Raw genomic sequence first — 16,485 nt, forward strand, 5'->3', positions numbered from 1 at the left:
GTCGTCCTGCACAGACTGCCGGCAGCTGTGGCCTAGCGGTTCTAGGCGCTTCAGTCTGGAACCGCACGCCTGCTACGGTCGCAGGTTCGAATCCTGCCTTGGGCATGGATGTGTCTGATGTCCTTCTTAGGTTAGTTAGGTTTAAACATTTCTAAGTCTAGGGTGGTGGGCCGGGGGGGGGGGGCAACGGCCTTGCCGCAGTGGATACACCGGTTCCCGTCGATCACCGGAGTTAAGCGCTGTTGGGCGTGGCAGGCACTTGGATGGATGACCATCCGGTCAACCATGCGCTGTTGTCGTTTTTCTGGGTGCACTCAGCATCGTGAGGAGCTACTCGACCGAATAGCAGCGGCTCCGGTCACAGCAAACCATCATAACGACCGGGAGAGCGGTGTTCTGACCACACGCCCCTCCAATCCGCATCCTCAGCTGAGGATGACACGGCGGTTGGATGATCCCGATGGGCCACTTGTGGCCTGAAGACGGAGTGCTAAGTCTAGAGGACTGATGACCTCAGTGCTCAGAGCCATTTGAACCTGCACAGACTCGGCTGCTTGCATGTAGTGCAGCACGTCTGCCAATCCCACGTCGCTTCTTGGGCTCTCAACGTAGAAGTTACGATTGTACTGAATGAGCACTCGAGCAATATCTCCTTGTGTCACAGCTTGCCTTCCCTCCGCCGTTTCGGCAGCCGTAATGAGCGTGCGTTTCTGTCGTCTTTCTTGTACTATGTGATGCAGTGATGCTCATTCGCCATGGAGACCGTCTTATGTTCTCGCACGGACTTTGACGCCTTCCAGTTACACCGCAGTGAGTTCGAGCAACGGGCTTTGATCCGTTGGACGGCCCGTTGACGGTCTGGTGACGGCAGCTGTGTAACAAAATTCTGAAGTCGTCTGTTGCCAGCAGGACTTATCTCTGCCATAGCCTATAAATGCCCTGCGTACGGTAAGTTTGACACAGCTAATTCACCACAGAAATGTGGAACTGTAAGCTCGTTGGCGCCGTCGGCATCGGCGCCGAGCATCTTCAACCTCACGGAGACAGGCCTCATCGCAGAGGTGGGAAACGTTCAGTGTCCGTGATCCCATACTGCGTCTTGTCTGCTGGCGAGGCAAGGCGACGGCGCAGATACACGCTTGGGGGGCAGTAAAAACCGTTGGCCATATCTCAGCGCCAACTGTCGTCCTCGTGATACGTACAACCTTTCTGAGCGGCTGACCGAGTGACTGATACTTGTACATGCGACTGCCGCCATGTTGTAGGATACGGGTGTCTTTTAGCGCGAGGTCCCGTGCCAGTGCGTGCAATGCTTGGCAGGGGACGAAGTGAGGTACTGGTCTTCGGGCAGCAGAACTCAGCTGAAATAGCCGCCCATTACGTAATGCTGTGCATTTTCTTGAAACAAAAAATGGTTCAAATGGCTCTGAGCACTATGGGAATCAACTGCTGTGGTCATCAGTCCCCCAGAGCTTAGAACTACTTAAACCTAACTAACCTAAGGACATCACACACATCCATGCCCGAGGCAGGATTCGAACCTGCGACCGTAGCAGTCGCACGGTTCCGGACTGCGCGCCTAGAACCACGAGACCACCGCGGCCGGCTTTCTTGAAACAACCACGTCACCTCCTCGGAGTACACGACGGTCCCTTCTCGGCGCTTCGACGAGTCTGATGGCGCATAAACATTCGCCAAACGGACTGTACCGACCGTCACACGTAGGGGTATTTTGCGCTAAAAGCTGGCCAAAAGTCCATCTTTCAAATGCGAGTAATTCCCAGAAAGCATGACTTCCTATGATAGTCTGATAAATGGGAAATTGCTGAGGCAGTGTGTTATTTGCTTACTGTGCATTGATATTCGGTGGAGCTAGTCTGTATTTACGTCTCGCTTGCAGTGAATCTCAAGCTTCTCGGCTGGCTTGAAATCACTCTACGTTTGTGAATGTGTTAAAGTGTTGGTTGGTTGGTTGTTTGATTTGGGGAAGGGGACTAAACAGCGATGTCATCGGTCCTATCGGATTAGGGTAGGAGGGGGAAGGAAGTCGACGGTGCCCTTTCAAAGGGACAATCTCGGAATTTGACTGAAGCTAATTAGAAAATTTTGGAAATTTGTGGCAACGTGCTATGGGGCCAAACCGCAGAGGTCATCGGTCCCTAAGCCTACACACTACTTAATCTAACTTAAACTAACTTACACTATGGACAACACACACACCCATGCCTGAGGGAGGACTCGAACCTCCGACGGGGTGAGCCGCACGGACCGCGAGAAGGCGAATTAGAAATTAGACCGCGCGGCTACCCCGCACGGCAGCGAATTAGGGAAATCACGGAAAACCTAAATCAGGATGGCCGGACGCGGGTTTGAACCGTCGTCCTCCCGAATGCGAGTCCAGTGTGCTAAACTTGAGGTGTGGTGAAAACCAATACGGATTCCGAAGATTCGGGTATTCACCGTTAATTATAATTTTTTTCAATCATATTATTTTCTACTTGTAGTAGCAATCATTCTTCTTATTAGAGTTCAGGGTGTTTCCCTACATATTTGTTAATACAGTGTGATAGAAAAGTTATTCCCCTAACGTAAATTTAAAAAATTAGCCGCTGAACACCACAGTTTGATTTTGTTCGGTTGTTTTACATTGATGTGTTGTCAGCTATAAAAATGTCATCTCCAAAATGAATCCTGAAAACATTTTGTTTTTATCCTATGTCCTTTGATAGTCAAAATTATGATAATAAAAGGCCTCTATGACCTTAGTTAGTCAGTTAGTTAGTTAGTTGCATGTTCCATGGATAATTTTGCACGATAGACCGTAATGATGTGGAACGAGTCATGAAGAGACATACTGAAAAAGAGTTTGCAAAAATATTTGATTTTATGGTAAATTATATATTATCAGATCCTACCTTCCCTGATGAAGAAAAGAAGGGTTTTTAAACATAAACGGTTTTATTTAATATCACAATTAAAGAAACGACGGCTTGCTTTACACTAAGTTGGAAATACCTTCTTAAAAAAACCTTAATTGGCTGAAAACTATCATTAAAATTGCATGTTGCAAAACTCGAGTTGTTACACCATCGAAGTCGTTCGTAGAGTTAAGTGAATGTAGTAAAATGCTGTTGATAAATAATTTTGGAGCCACAGAATTAACGTACGCCAGTCAAATAAAGCTCCAAGAATCTGGAAATGTTGAGAGGTTCCAAAGTTAAAGATATTACTTCATCTCCTACACGAGAAACTAAAGACGGAAAAGCATTAGATCGGACTCATCAAGAGGCTAAGAAAAACCAGTGTTACTCTGTGACTGAATCCTATCAGGTGACTGCCACATGTGTGGAGATTCACCTTCAAGCTTTGCGTAGTCACACTTGTGAACGATCAATATTATATACGGAAGAGGTTTAGAACGATCTTCCAAATGATGACGTACATGCATTGGGAAATGCACTGAGGAGCCAAAACATTATGACCACCTGCTGAATAGCTTGTTTGTCAGTCTTTGGAACGAAATATATCACTGATTCTGCGCATCAGGGATCCGACAGTTTGTTGGTAGGCTTGTGGAGGTATGTAGCATTAGATGTATACTCACAGGTCATGCAATTCGCGTAAATAACGGGCCTCTGATTTGCGTATGCGGTAATGGCTCCCGACAGCGACCTAGATGGATTCCATTGGATTTACATCAGGCGAATTTGGTAGCCTAGACCTCAACGTTAGTTCACTACAATGCTCCTCAAACCACTGTAGGACGGTTCTGGCTCCGAGACGAGAATTATACTGCTGAAAGATGACATTGCCGTCGGGGCACACATCAAGCATGAAGGGGTGCAGGTGGTTCGCAGCTATCAGCGTGTCTTCGATTACGACCACAGATCCCATGCAAAGCGTAAGAGAATGTCTCCTGTACCATAATACTGCGCCCATCAGCCTGCGTCCGTGCTGTGCTGCACGTTTCGAGCTGCCGTTCACTTCGATGACGGCGTTTGTGGAGACGACCATCGACCTAGTGCAGCAAAAATGTGATTCACCCGAAGAGCCAACATGTTTCCACTGATCGACAGTCGAGTCCCGACTACCAAGCTAACCTTGTCACAAGCATTTTATGACACATGGGAAGATATGATACAGAATAAAGGATTCCTCCGGGAACTTGTTACTTCTATTCCCTGGTGGCTAAATGCAGTTTTAGAGGTGGACGGAAACTGGAGACGTTACTGAATTATCGTGTCGTTTGGAAAGAAATTTGGTTTATGGCAAATGAACGTTCCGTTTTCCATCGAAGAAGAGGAAAATTCGTTTGTCTAATGTCTTTTTATCGTTTTTGAAGACCATTGATCGAAAAGTAAGAGACAATCAAGAAATTATTTTTTGTTTGTCGCGTGACACATGACGTCAATGCCGATGAAGGCATCAATCAGAAAGCGTTTAGCTATTTTACGTCGAGAAAGAGCAACATATTAATTTGTGTTCTCTTTATTTGCTTGCAGGCAGGACTCAAACACCGACGACAGCACAATATCATTTTCTTTTAAAGCCAAACAGAAATCACAATATACACTATGTGATCAAAAGTATCCGGACACCTGGCTGAAAATGACTTACAAGTTCGTGGCGCCCTCCATCAGTAATGCTGGAATTCAATATGGTGTTGGCCCACCCTAATCTTGATGACAGCTTCCACTCTCGCAGGCATACGTTCAATCAGATGCTACAAAGTGTCTTGGGAATGGCAGCCTATTCTTCACGGAGTGCTACACTGAGGAGAGGTATTGATGTCGGTCGGTGAGGCCTGGAACGAAGGCGGCGTTACAAAACATCGCAAATGTGTTCTATAGTATTCAGGTCAGAACTCTGTGCAGGCCAGTCCATTACAGGGATGTTATTGTCGTGTAACCACTCCTCCACAGGCCATGCATTATGAACAGGTGCTCGATCCTATTGAAAGACGCAATCGCCGTCCCCGAATTGCCCTTCAACAGTGGGAAGCAAGAAGATGCTTAAAACATCAATGCAGGCCTATGCTGTGATATTGCCATGCAAAACAACAAGGGGTGCAAGCCCCTTCCATGAAAAACACGACCACACCATAACACCACTGCCTCCGAATTTTACTGTTGGCACTACACACGCTGCCAGATGACCCACACCCTGCCATCGGATCGCCACATTGTGTACCGTGATTCGTCACTCCACACAACGTTTTTTCACTGTTCAATCGTCGAATGTTTAGGCTCCTTACACCAAGCGAGCGTCGTTTGGCATTTACCGGCGTGATGTGTGGCTTATGAGCAGCCGCTCGACTATAAATCCAAGTTTTCTCACCTTCTGCCTAACTGTCATAGTACTTGCAGTGGATCCTAATGCAGTTTGGAATTCCTATGTGATGGTCTGGATAGATGTCTGCCTATTACACATTACGACCCTCTTCACCTGTCGGCGGTCTCTGTCAGTCAACAGACGAGGTCGGCCTGTACGCTTCTGAACTGTACGTGCCCCTTCACGTTTCCACTTCATTATCACATCGGAAACAGTGGACCTATGGTGTTCAGGAGTGTGGAAATCTTGCATAGAGACATATGACACAAGTGACACCCAATCACCTGGCCACGCTCGGAGTCCGTGAGTTCCACGGAGCGCCCCATTCTGCTCCTTCACGATGTCTAATGACTACTGAGGTCGCTGATATGGAATACCTGCCAGTAGGTGGCAGCACAATGCACCTAATATGAAAAACGTATGTATCCGGACATTTTTGATCACATAGTGTATAAAGAGAAAAGGTGGTGTAACCGGTAGTGTAGTCGTAGTCTTGAGTTTTAGTCCACTACGTCCTCTGTTATATACTTATGGTTTCTTTAAAATTATAAATACTTAATAATTCTCGTTGTCCTCCTAAACATGATTTAAAATCCACTGAAGTGACAAGATCCGTACACCACCTACCTGCGGATTACAAACTGACCACCTTGCCCAATACGCCAGTCTACAAACCGCGTACGTTGTATTTACGAAATGGTGAAATGATCTGTGATGTCACACCACGTCTATGAAGAAGAAGTGTCACAAAGAGTAAAAAAAATGGCTCTAAGCACTATGGGACTTAACGTCTGAGGTCATCAGTCCGCTAGACTTAGAACTAACCTAAGGACATCACACACATCCCTGCCCGAGGCAGGATTCGAACCTGCGACCGTAGCAGCAGCGCGGTTCCGGACTGAAGCGCCTAGAGCCGCTCGACACAGCGGCCGGCCAAAGAGTCAAAGTGGCGACGTGCGTCTTCGGTGGAAATACAGTCTGTCCATCTGACTTTAAATTCCATGAGCGACGTTATGAAGAACCTAAGCAAAGTGAAAGTGACACACTACGTTTTCTGCTAGATTTTACCAGATCTGCTCGCTTTGGAGATGCCGTGTGTTGGAGAGTGTGAGTGTCATAAAATTTCGACACAGTGATGATAAAGTTACTCATGTGGCAATTGCTCGTGCTAAAAATAGCTCGAGTCTCTTTGAACCATACATTCTATTAGCATTATTGAAATGTATTGGAAAATGCAGTTGAATTATATACTTACCATATTTGTCTTACGACGAAATTTTGATGTAACGGAAGGGAACGGTTTGTTTCAGTCACAGTTGTAAAAAGGTTAAAGTATATTACACAGTAATCAAAATGTATATTTACACGAAAAATGTATCTCCTCTCGTGCAGGTAAAAAAAAGAGGAAAGATATGAAAAAGGGTGCAATTCTACTATTTAATGCATTTTTCACAACCATATTTACCTCAGTATTCTCACTGCTTCCGTAAAATTTCTCTTGGATGATGATTCCATAAATGACAGGCAACACACAAATTACTATCATTATTAGTCCCTTTGAGCATTTTATGAGTCTTTCCTGTGAAGTAACTCAGTATTTCCAAAGCAGACACTGCTGGTCACTCCTACACTGTATTGAATGAGGGTTGTGAGATGGCTTATGATGCAGAGCTTGTCTTATGATTTAGTCACTTAATTCCGTTGTTTGTAGATTGAACAAAGAAAACGCAAAAAAGTTCCAAACTGCAACGTTTCTCCACTGAGATCTAACCCGACTTCCATATCAACCAGCACATTGGAAACAGAGTACGTTACCGTGAAGCTACATAACTCTGCTATGGTATACCTTTTCTCATTATGTCCTTATTTCCCAATGTAGATTAATTGGATGGTGAAATTAGAGAGAAATCGTAACTTAGGTGCCAAATGTCAAATCTGGAGTCAAAAAATGAATTTTACTTACCCAGTGTCACATCTTAAATGGAAGACATTCAGAATATTTCATCGAGATGACAAGAACGTACAGTATTAGACATAAAACCTGGGCGCCGGCCGGCTGTTGCAGAGACGAAGTCCGAGTCGTTCACTTAAGACGGTCAATATTCGAGACCACCCCTCAGAATCCTATGTCCAGCCATATGCACGATCTGGCAACATTGTAAGTTTCAGAAGTGTTACGTCTCTTGTTTCCGTCCTCCTCTACAACTGCGTTTAGAACCTCTTATTCTGTAACAACGCTTTCCATATGTCGCGAACTGCTTTCGACAGCGCTGGCTTGGTTGTCGGTGCTGGTCTTCTACACCTAATAATTTCCTCCATCTGCACCCATATCTGCTCTATGGGACTGCGGTCATCACCTTTGGGAGGCTAGTCACCGTTCATTTGAAACCAGTTTTACACTCTTCCCAGTGTGAACAGGAGAACGGTCATGTTGGAAGATTTACTGCCTCCTGAAAACCTCAGACGAAGAGAAGGAAGCAAGGTGGAGAGCACCTCCTGAGCCTCAGAAGTTAAATTCATTTCCGATTACATGCTTTCAAAAAAGATTTAATAAATTAGTTCGTTGTGAGTACCGTGCAAATGTATTTTGTCTCTAAACATCAAACAATAGTAACAATAGTAACACCAATATTAGAGATTAAAGGTAAAATTTAGATTCATTTTGTGATGCAGGTCATTTTCCTCCGGCTATCGTATTTTAGTCAACTGTGTTATCTCACATATTACACCACAGACGACTGTTACACCGCTTCTTACAAATAGGAACATAGTGGAGTAGGTAAATTGATGAGTTTGTAATATCTTCTTACCGGTTTAGAATTTTGCCGCTTCTACAGATTTTAGTTCGCTATAAGCAAAGAACTGTCAGTTTAGGAGGAAAACGTCAATTATAACATTCAAAGTACTCGTAGTATTGAAAACATTTGTGTATGTGGCTTCCATCGCTCATTGGAGGCCGGCGAGGACAAACGGTCTCCTCTGGTTTCCCTATTACGGATACACTCCAGTTTGAGGATGAACTCAACCTTCGGTTGTTAATCGTTTAGTATTTTTAGCAGCTCCAGACTCTTAGATGTTAAACTCAGTTTCAACTAATGATTTACTCGGCTACGGGAACACAACGCGTGATACCTCGTAGGCAAACTATAATGCAGTGCTATCAAAAGAAAAGATCGGCCTGGCGCAGTCTGTGCAGACTTTTGTTTACAAACCTTTTCCTATCTGGACAATAAGCTTTTCTTATTTGGTAAATGTGTGAACGTTGCTGCTTAAGATGTTTTAAGATTAAACTAAATTCCTTCACCTACGACTGCGTTAAAAGAAATCCTCTTAACAGCACTAAACAGGGATTGTGAAGGGATTACTGGCCGTATTTTGCCGTATTTCGCTGGTTAGAAGGGAAAAACCTTACTGACCAGAACTCTTAATCTAATAGAACGAAAGTAGGAACGAAATGAAACCGTCATGTGACTTTTATTTCAGTGATTACAAAATCAAGTGACAATGATGAAGCGAACAGTACGAGCACACTGTTGGTGTCAGTATGACGTTGCAGTACCTGAGGCCCGAAATGATGCAGAGCCGGTTTAGATCAGGAATACACAGAGGTGAAAGCCACGGCACTATTATATTCTGCAAGTCGTATGCATTGCTTGCACACGAAGTTACTGTTGCAATATAGTTATAGAGCCCAACAAGTCAACTGATTTTTCGGTGAGAAAGAGCAGTGGTAAACAATCTTCGCTACATAAGTTTACTAAATGGTTCAAATGGCTCTGAGCACTATGGGACTCAACTGCTGTGGTCATAAGTCCCCTAGAACTTAGAACTACTTAAACCTAACTAACCTAAGGACAGCACACAACACCCAGCCATCACGAGGCAGAGAAAATCCCTGACCCCGCCGGGAATCGAACCCGGGAACCCGGGCGTGGGAAGCGAGAACGCTACCGCACGACCACGAGATGCGGGCCATAAGTTTACTGAAACTGGTGTTCCATAGAGTACGAATTTCTGGTTGGCGACTAACAAGTAAGTGTAAGACCTCTGACTTGGATGCCAATTTTGCAACCTTGAAATTTTTTCTGCCTTAAATAAGTTGATACTACAGTTACAGTATTTCTGCGAAAATATGACCTCGGACCATGTAGAATGAGTTTATTTCTTCCTTTCACTACTTAAATACGTGGACCAAGTTATGTGGAGAGAACGATCGTGACATTTAACAGAAGATATTAATATCCTCTGGCTTTGAAAGTGTATTTACCGCCAGTTTTAGCATTTTACAAGCGTTCAACGCAATTTCTGGTATGAGGTAACGTCGTCATCAGTTAATTTAGTTTTATTGTAATCTACCAATTATTTAAGATTTCCGATATTTACTTGAAATGTACTCCCTAGACATGGAAAGAACTAAATAACGAAGCTTTACGGTCCATTTTCCCCAGAACGCCGCAACCATTTTCTGCGAACTAAATATTTACTTGTTTTTTGGCAACTGCTTCTAAAAATGACCAAGAAGCATTAAATGCAGGACACGTTTAACAGCATTAGAATGAGGAAGTTAATAGCGATAATGGCAGTAACAGTCGAAACATTTGGTAACTTCATATTCCGCAAGGGTATTTCTCGATCTAAGAAATTTGTTGAAATACTGAAAATTTCAAAACGGTTTCCAATCGAGGCTATGAAGCCTAAAGGCGTCTTTACATCCCGCTGACATGAGACTAGCTCAATTTCGGCGTCAGAAGTCTGCTGACTATTAACTAGGTAATAGGGAACTGAATTTCTTTGACTGCGTCTAATCTGTAATCAAAACGCATCATATATCACGACACAATCATCAAGGTATCCAGTGTAAGCCTTAGTGGCCTCGTGCAATGATCCTAGTTTCTTACTTGCGAGGTATAGATTCAGTTCCCACTTCCATCATGTATTTTAAACAAAACATGAATAGATCTCCTTCTTGTCTAGTAATGCCTAGTGAAGAACGTCAGATGGACCGTAGTTCAGAATCCGCAATACAAACATCATATCTCTTCGCTACCTGCTGGGGCAGTCGGTTCAGATTAGGCCACAGCACAGGTGGAAGTCGCGGCAAACAGAAACTCTGTCGCCAGTGAGCTTCCTTACACTAAAAACTTTATTTTATTTAATGAGCCAATCGTAGCTTCAGGTCACAGACCTCTTATTTTATTTGAAATTGAGACGTTGAAAAATTTGGTGCTGGACTGGGGTTTGAATTCGGATCTCCTCTTTCGTGGTATTTGACTCACACGAAACGATATAGTTCGATCATTTCGTTTTTTTCCCCAAGATTCAAACTCCTGTAGGTCTTTACGACATGCACGTATATGGGTTCGAATCCTGGTCCAGAACAAAAATATTCATGGCTTCATTTGAAGCCTTAGCAGATGCACACAGAACTACTAGTGATAAGTAATTTTCATTTTTAATGTCTCTTCGTGTGTTGCCAATAATAACGATAATTGCCGTTATTTCTAGTCAGACATGCACACATGTGCGCAAACAATTTTTGGATAGAAACAACGGCGGTTGGTGCCGGGTTCCATACTCGGTCAGGCAAAAAAATTTTATACTCATTTCAAATTCGAATATCTCGCTGCTGGTGAAGAAATTCAATATCTAACATGTGATTTCAGTTAATTAACAATCTCATTACGTGCTGGTTTCGAGTCCCCGTCACAAAACTTTACATCATGGCACTTAATTTTAAACACGTGCAAACTTTGTTACTTGAAATTGTATTAAATATTTTTCGTGGTTAGTTAACAGGGAGATAAGGGTCTTGACAGGATTCCAGGCAGAGCACAAAATTTTCAAGTTGAGATTTGCTAACTGATACTGGTGAAAACTTCGATATTTCGCGACTCTTTGTGCCTAGTAGCCAGTGACGAACGTTGCTGTGATCGAGTCCCAGTCAGGCACGAAAGTTTTGCTTAGTTAAAATAGCTATAGGTGCTTGGTTTCAATCCAGAACCAGAACAAGTTCAGACATGTGGACAAATAGTTGCTCAATCAGAAATTACTGATGATACGATCTTATTTTTTAGGTTTCCATAGAGCGCTTGCCACTGTTAAACACGTTGCTCTTAAATGGTTAGTTCAGCATCCAGTTTATTACAATTCACTCGTATCAGGAACAACATTTTATACGTGTAGGAAAACCTTTTAAAGAGCGAGAATACTTCGAATTATCAGAGAACTTTAGGAATCCAGATGTTGTTGTTGTGGTTTCAGTCCTGAGACTGGTTTGATGCAGCTCTCCATGCTACTCTATCCTGTGCAAGCTTCTTCATCTCCCAGTACATACTGCAACCTACATCCTTCTGAATCTGCTTAGTGTATTCATCTCTTGGTCTCCCTCTACGATTTTTACCCTCCACGCTGCCCTCAAATGCTAAATTTGTGATCCCTTGATGCCTCAAAACATGTCCTACCAACCGACCCCTTCTTCTAGTCAAGTTGTGCCACAAACTTCTCTTCTCCCCAATCCTATTCAATACCTCCTCATTAGTTACGTGATCTACCCACCTTATCTTCAGCATTCTTCTGTAGCACCACATTTCGAAAGCTTCTATTCTCTTCTTGTCCAAACTGTTTATGGTCCATGTTTCACTTCCATACATGGCTACACTCCATACAAATACTTTCAGAAACGACTTCCTGACACTTAAATCTATACTCGATGTTAACAAATTTCTCTTCTTCAGAAACGATTTCCTTGCCATTGCCAGTCTACATTTTATATCCTCTCTACTTCGACCATCATCAGTTATTTTCCTCCCTAAATAGCAAAACTCCTTTACTACTTTAAGTGTCTCATTTCCTAATCTAATCCCCTCAGCATCACCCGATTTAATTTGACTACATTCCATTATCCTCGTTTTGCTTTTGTTGATGTTCATCTTATATCCTCCTTTCAAGACACTGTCCATTGCGTTCAACAGATATCGTCTCAAAATATCTTGTTCGTAAAAAATATTTAAATATTTAATTCTATCTAAAGATTTCTGGAATGACTTATATGACAGAGTTAGTTAATTCAGTTTCTAATGAGTGTGGTAGTGATTTTGAAATGACACTTACTGTACTAGAACTGATTTTACGAGCGTTAGCATGCGTCTCGTCTCTAATGACGCGTTTCCTTGTATTTGCAATATGGTGGTGTTGATTTATATCTGGACGACTTACCTTAAAGAACAGTTTTCTCTGGTGATCTCTTGTGGTATCCATTTTGTACAGTCAAACGACTGCACTGCAAAGAGATTACAGGACCTGTACGACAGTTACGTTATGTGGGATGCATGCAAATCAGGAGCAACGCAGTTCAGGTAGTTCTGATACTTTGGGTATAATAAGAGTACTTTTGTGTATCCGCCATGTATTGGTGGCTAAACCGCTTCTTGGCTTGTTTAATGAGCGTGAACATCTGTTTTGAAATGGCATTTGAATCTGGCCAACAATGGAAAATAAACTATAATTATAGTCGAAGGCGAGGAACATTTTCATTTCGAACATCCGGGATAAGTTTCCGCATTTTAGGCTGCACACCTACGAGGGCTATTCGGAAAGGAGGGTGCGATCCAGCACGAAATGGAAACCACAGTGAAAATCCGATGAAGCTTTGCACATATGCGTTGGTTAGTGTCTCTAGTATGCCCCATCGATCGCGTCACGTCGCTCTTTTGAGTTCTCAGCTCACTGTGAGAACGTAAAGATGGCTAGAACGCAGCGTCTCCCGCCAAGTATGAGGGCCGGGTGAAAGATTTCGCCTGAACACCTAACATAACAGTCGTGTGGTTCGTTCTACACGACAATTCTCGGCCGCACTGTGGAGGGGCAATGAACATGGTCCTGCAGCGTTTACGATGGGTAGTGTTTGATCACCCACAATACAGCCCATTATTGCCCCCCCCCCCCTCCCGGAGATTCATCCCTGCCCATATGAACCGCTGGCTATGAAGACAACCTTTTGGCACAGACAACTAGCTATAGACTATCGTAGAGAATTGGCGGAAAGCACAGGCGGCTACCTTCTGTGACGATGGTATTGGAAAGTTGGTACAACGCTATGACGTATGTCTAACTCGGAACGACCACCATGTAGATAAGTAGCTGGAAGTTGTAGCAAACTGTTGCAAATAAAACATTTTTAATTTTTACAGTGCTTTCCAATTCGCGACCGATTGGACCTTACTTTCCAAATAGACCTCGTAATTGTAGTGCTCGTCGGCACACAGTCTTAAGCTGTCAAAAAATCTGATATGCTCTGTTAAACGCGTTATCCTTCCATGGCGCCACTTGGAGTTATAATATGTGACATTGTTGATATGATCTGGCTATGTATTAGGAGATTGAGATTGATGGCCTGTTTGGTGCTCTTCGACGAGAGTATGCTATGTATATATATTTCACCTTTTGATTTCTCCCGAACCCGGAAGTAGATCTGAATATCCTAAGACTTACTACCCATAATATTTTTACCTGATCTGTGGCCTAACAGTAAAGTTGTCTGGCATGAATGGCTAGGAGACACTAAGGGGCCGCCTAATTGTCCGATCCTTCGTGCGCACTGGCATCTTTCCTTCGCAGACTGCGAGATACACTATGTGATCAAAAGTATCCGGACACCTAGCTAAAAATGACTTACAAGTTCGTGGCGCCCTCCATCAGTAATGCTGGAATTCAATATGGTATTGGCCCACCATAAGCTTGATGACAGCTTCCACTCTTGCAGGCATACGTTCAGTCAGGAGCTGGAAGGTCCTTGGGGAATAGCAGCCCATTCTTCACGGAGTGATACACTGAGGAGAGGTATCGATGTCGGTCGGTGAGGCCGTGACACGAATTCGGCGTTCCAAAACATCCCAAAGGGGTTCTATAGGATTCAGGTCAGAACTCTGTGCAGGCCAGTCCATTACAGGGATGCTATTGTCGTGTGACCACTCCGCCACAGGCCGTACATTATGAACAGGTGCTCGATCGTGTTGAAAGATGCAATCGCCATCCCCGAATTGCTTTTCAACGGTGGGAAGGAAGGAGGTGCTTAAAACATCAATGTAGGCCTGTGCTGTGATAGTGCCACGCAAAACAACAAGGGGTGCAAGCCCCCTCCATGAAAAACACCACCACACCATAACACCACTGCCTCCGAATTTTACTGTTGGCACTACACACGCTGGCAGGTCACATTCACCTGGCATTCGCCATAACCACACCGTGCCATCGGACCGCCACATTGTGCACCGTGATTCGTCACTCCACACAACGTTTTCCACTGTTCAGTCGTCCAATGTTTATGCTCCTTACACCAAGTGAGCGTCGTTTGGCATTTACCGGCGTGATGTGTGGCTTATGAGCAGCCGCTCGACCATGGTTCAAATGGTTCAAATGGCTCTGAGCACTATGGGACTTAACATCTGTGGTCATCAGTCCCCTAGAACTTAGAAATACTTAAACCTAACTAACCTAAGGATATCACACACATCCATGCCCGAGGCAGGATTCGAACCTGCGACCGTAGCGGTCACGCGGTTCCAAACTGAAGCGCCTAGAACCGCACGGCCACACCGGCCGGCCGCTCGACCATGAAATCCAAGTTTTCTCACCTTCCTCCTAACTGTTATAGTACTTGCAGTGGGTCCTGATGCAGTTTGGATTTCCTGTGTGATGGTGTGGATAGATATCTGCCTATTACATATTACGACCCTTTTCAACTGTCGGCGGGCTCTGTCAGTCAACAGACGAGGTCGGCCTGTACGATTTTACTGCTGTACGTGTTCCTTCACGCTTCCACTTCACTATCACATGGAAACAGTGGACCTAGGGATGTTTAGCAGTGTGGAAATCTCGCGTACAGACGTATGACACAAGTGATATTCAATCACGTTCGAAGTCCGTGAGTTCCAAGGAGGCCCCCATTCTGTTCTCTCACGATGTCGAATGACTACTGAGGTCGCTAAAATGGAGTATCTGGCAGGAGGTGGCAGCACAATGCACCTAATATGAAAAACGTGTGTTTTTGGGTGTGGCTGGATACTTTTGATCACATAGTGTGTGCGTAGATAACTGCAATGGGTGTGTGTGTATTGTGATGTCATGTTTGCTTTGTATGATGACGAGACAAGGCAGACCTTAAAATCAGTGCTGGCACAGAGGCTACTCCCGTCAAATATCATCAGGGGGACCGCCAGGCTTAACGTCCCCATCCGACGGACGGATTACCATCAACAGTATCACATGTGCCCACTCTATGAGAAACTGCATAGAGGTTTGGAATTTAATCCAGGACACTGGCGCGAAATGTGGTGATCAGGAACTTCACGCCACCACCCCTAAACGCCTTTGCTGATTTTTTGGTTCAGTTAAAGAGCGACTTAAGAGTTTGAATCAGACTCTAAAGCACGGCGACGCTTGTCTTTTTTTCTGATAAACAAATATTGGACTGAAAGAAACGATAATCGATGGAAAATATTCTAGAACTCCAGAATGAAATTTTCACTCTGCAGCGAAGTGTGCGCTGATATGAAACTTCCTGGCAGATTAAAACTGTGCCGGACCGAGCCAGCAATGGAACATTTTCGTGACATCGCCCTTTCTCTAACTGGGCTCACTTGCAGTTCTATACATTGCAGCACCTAATTTTCGTCTTACACCCTCCACAGCCTCACAAAACATAGCTTGGTTGAGGCCGTTTGATACTAGTAATCGGTCATTTCACCCTGTCAGTGCTACTTTACAACAGCAAGATCGTTACTCAACTTCCGTACTAGCCGCAGCCCAGCTCGTTTCAGTAAGAGAGAACTAATTGACGAGTAGGAAGTGAACGCAGCGCTACCGTTCTCAGACTCGTCACACTCACGGAACTACAGTGGGACGGAAGGAAACCGCTATAGCTCTGACGTAACAGCAGCGCCTTGACTTCTAATGTGTACAACCCACAACATTAGACTCATACTCGCTCCGTTTCGCTGGCCGGTGTGGCCGAGCTGTTCTAGGCGCTTCAGTCTGGAACCGCGCGAGAGCTACGGTCGCATGTTCGAATCCTGCCTCGGGCATGGATGTGTGTGATGTCCTTAGGTTAGTTAGGTTTAAGTAGTTCTAAGTTCTAGGGGACTGATGACCTCAGAT

Source organism: Schistocerca nitens, chromosome 3 (genome assembly GCF_023898315.1).
Source record: "Schistocerca nitens isolate TAMUIC-IGC-003100 chromosome 3, iqSchNite1.1, whole genome shotgun sequence".
In the NCBI taxonomy this organism is placed as follows: Eukaryota; Metazoa; Arthropoda; class Insecta; order Orthoptera; family Acrididae; genus Schistocerca; species Schistocerca nitens.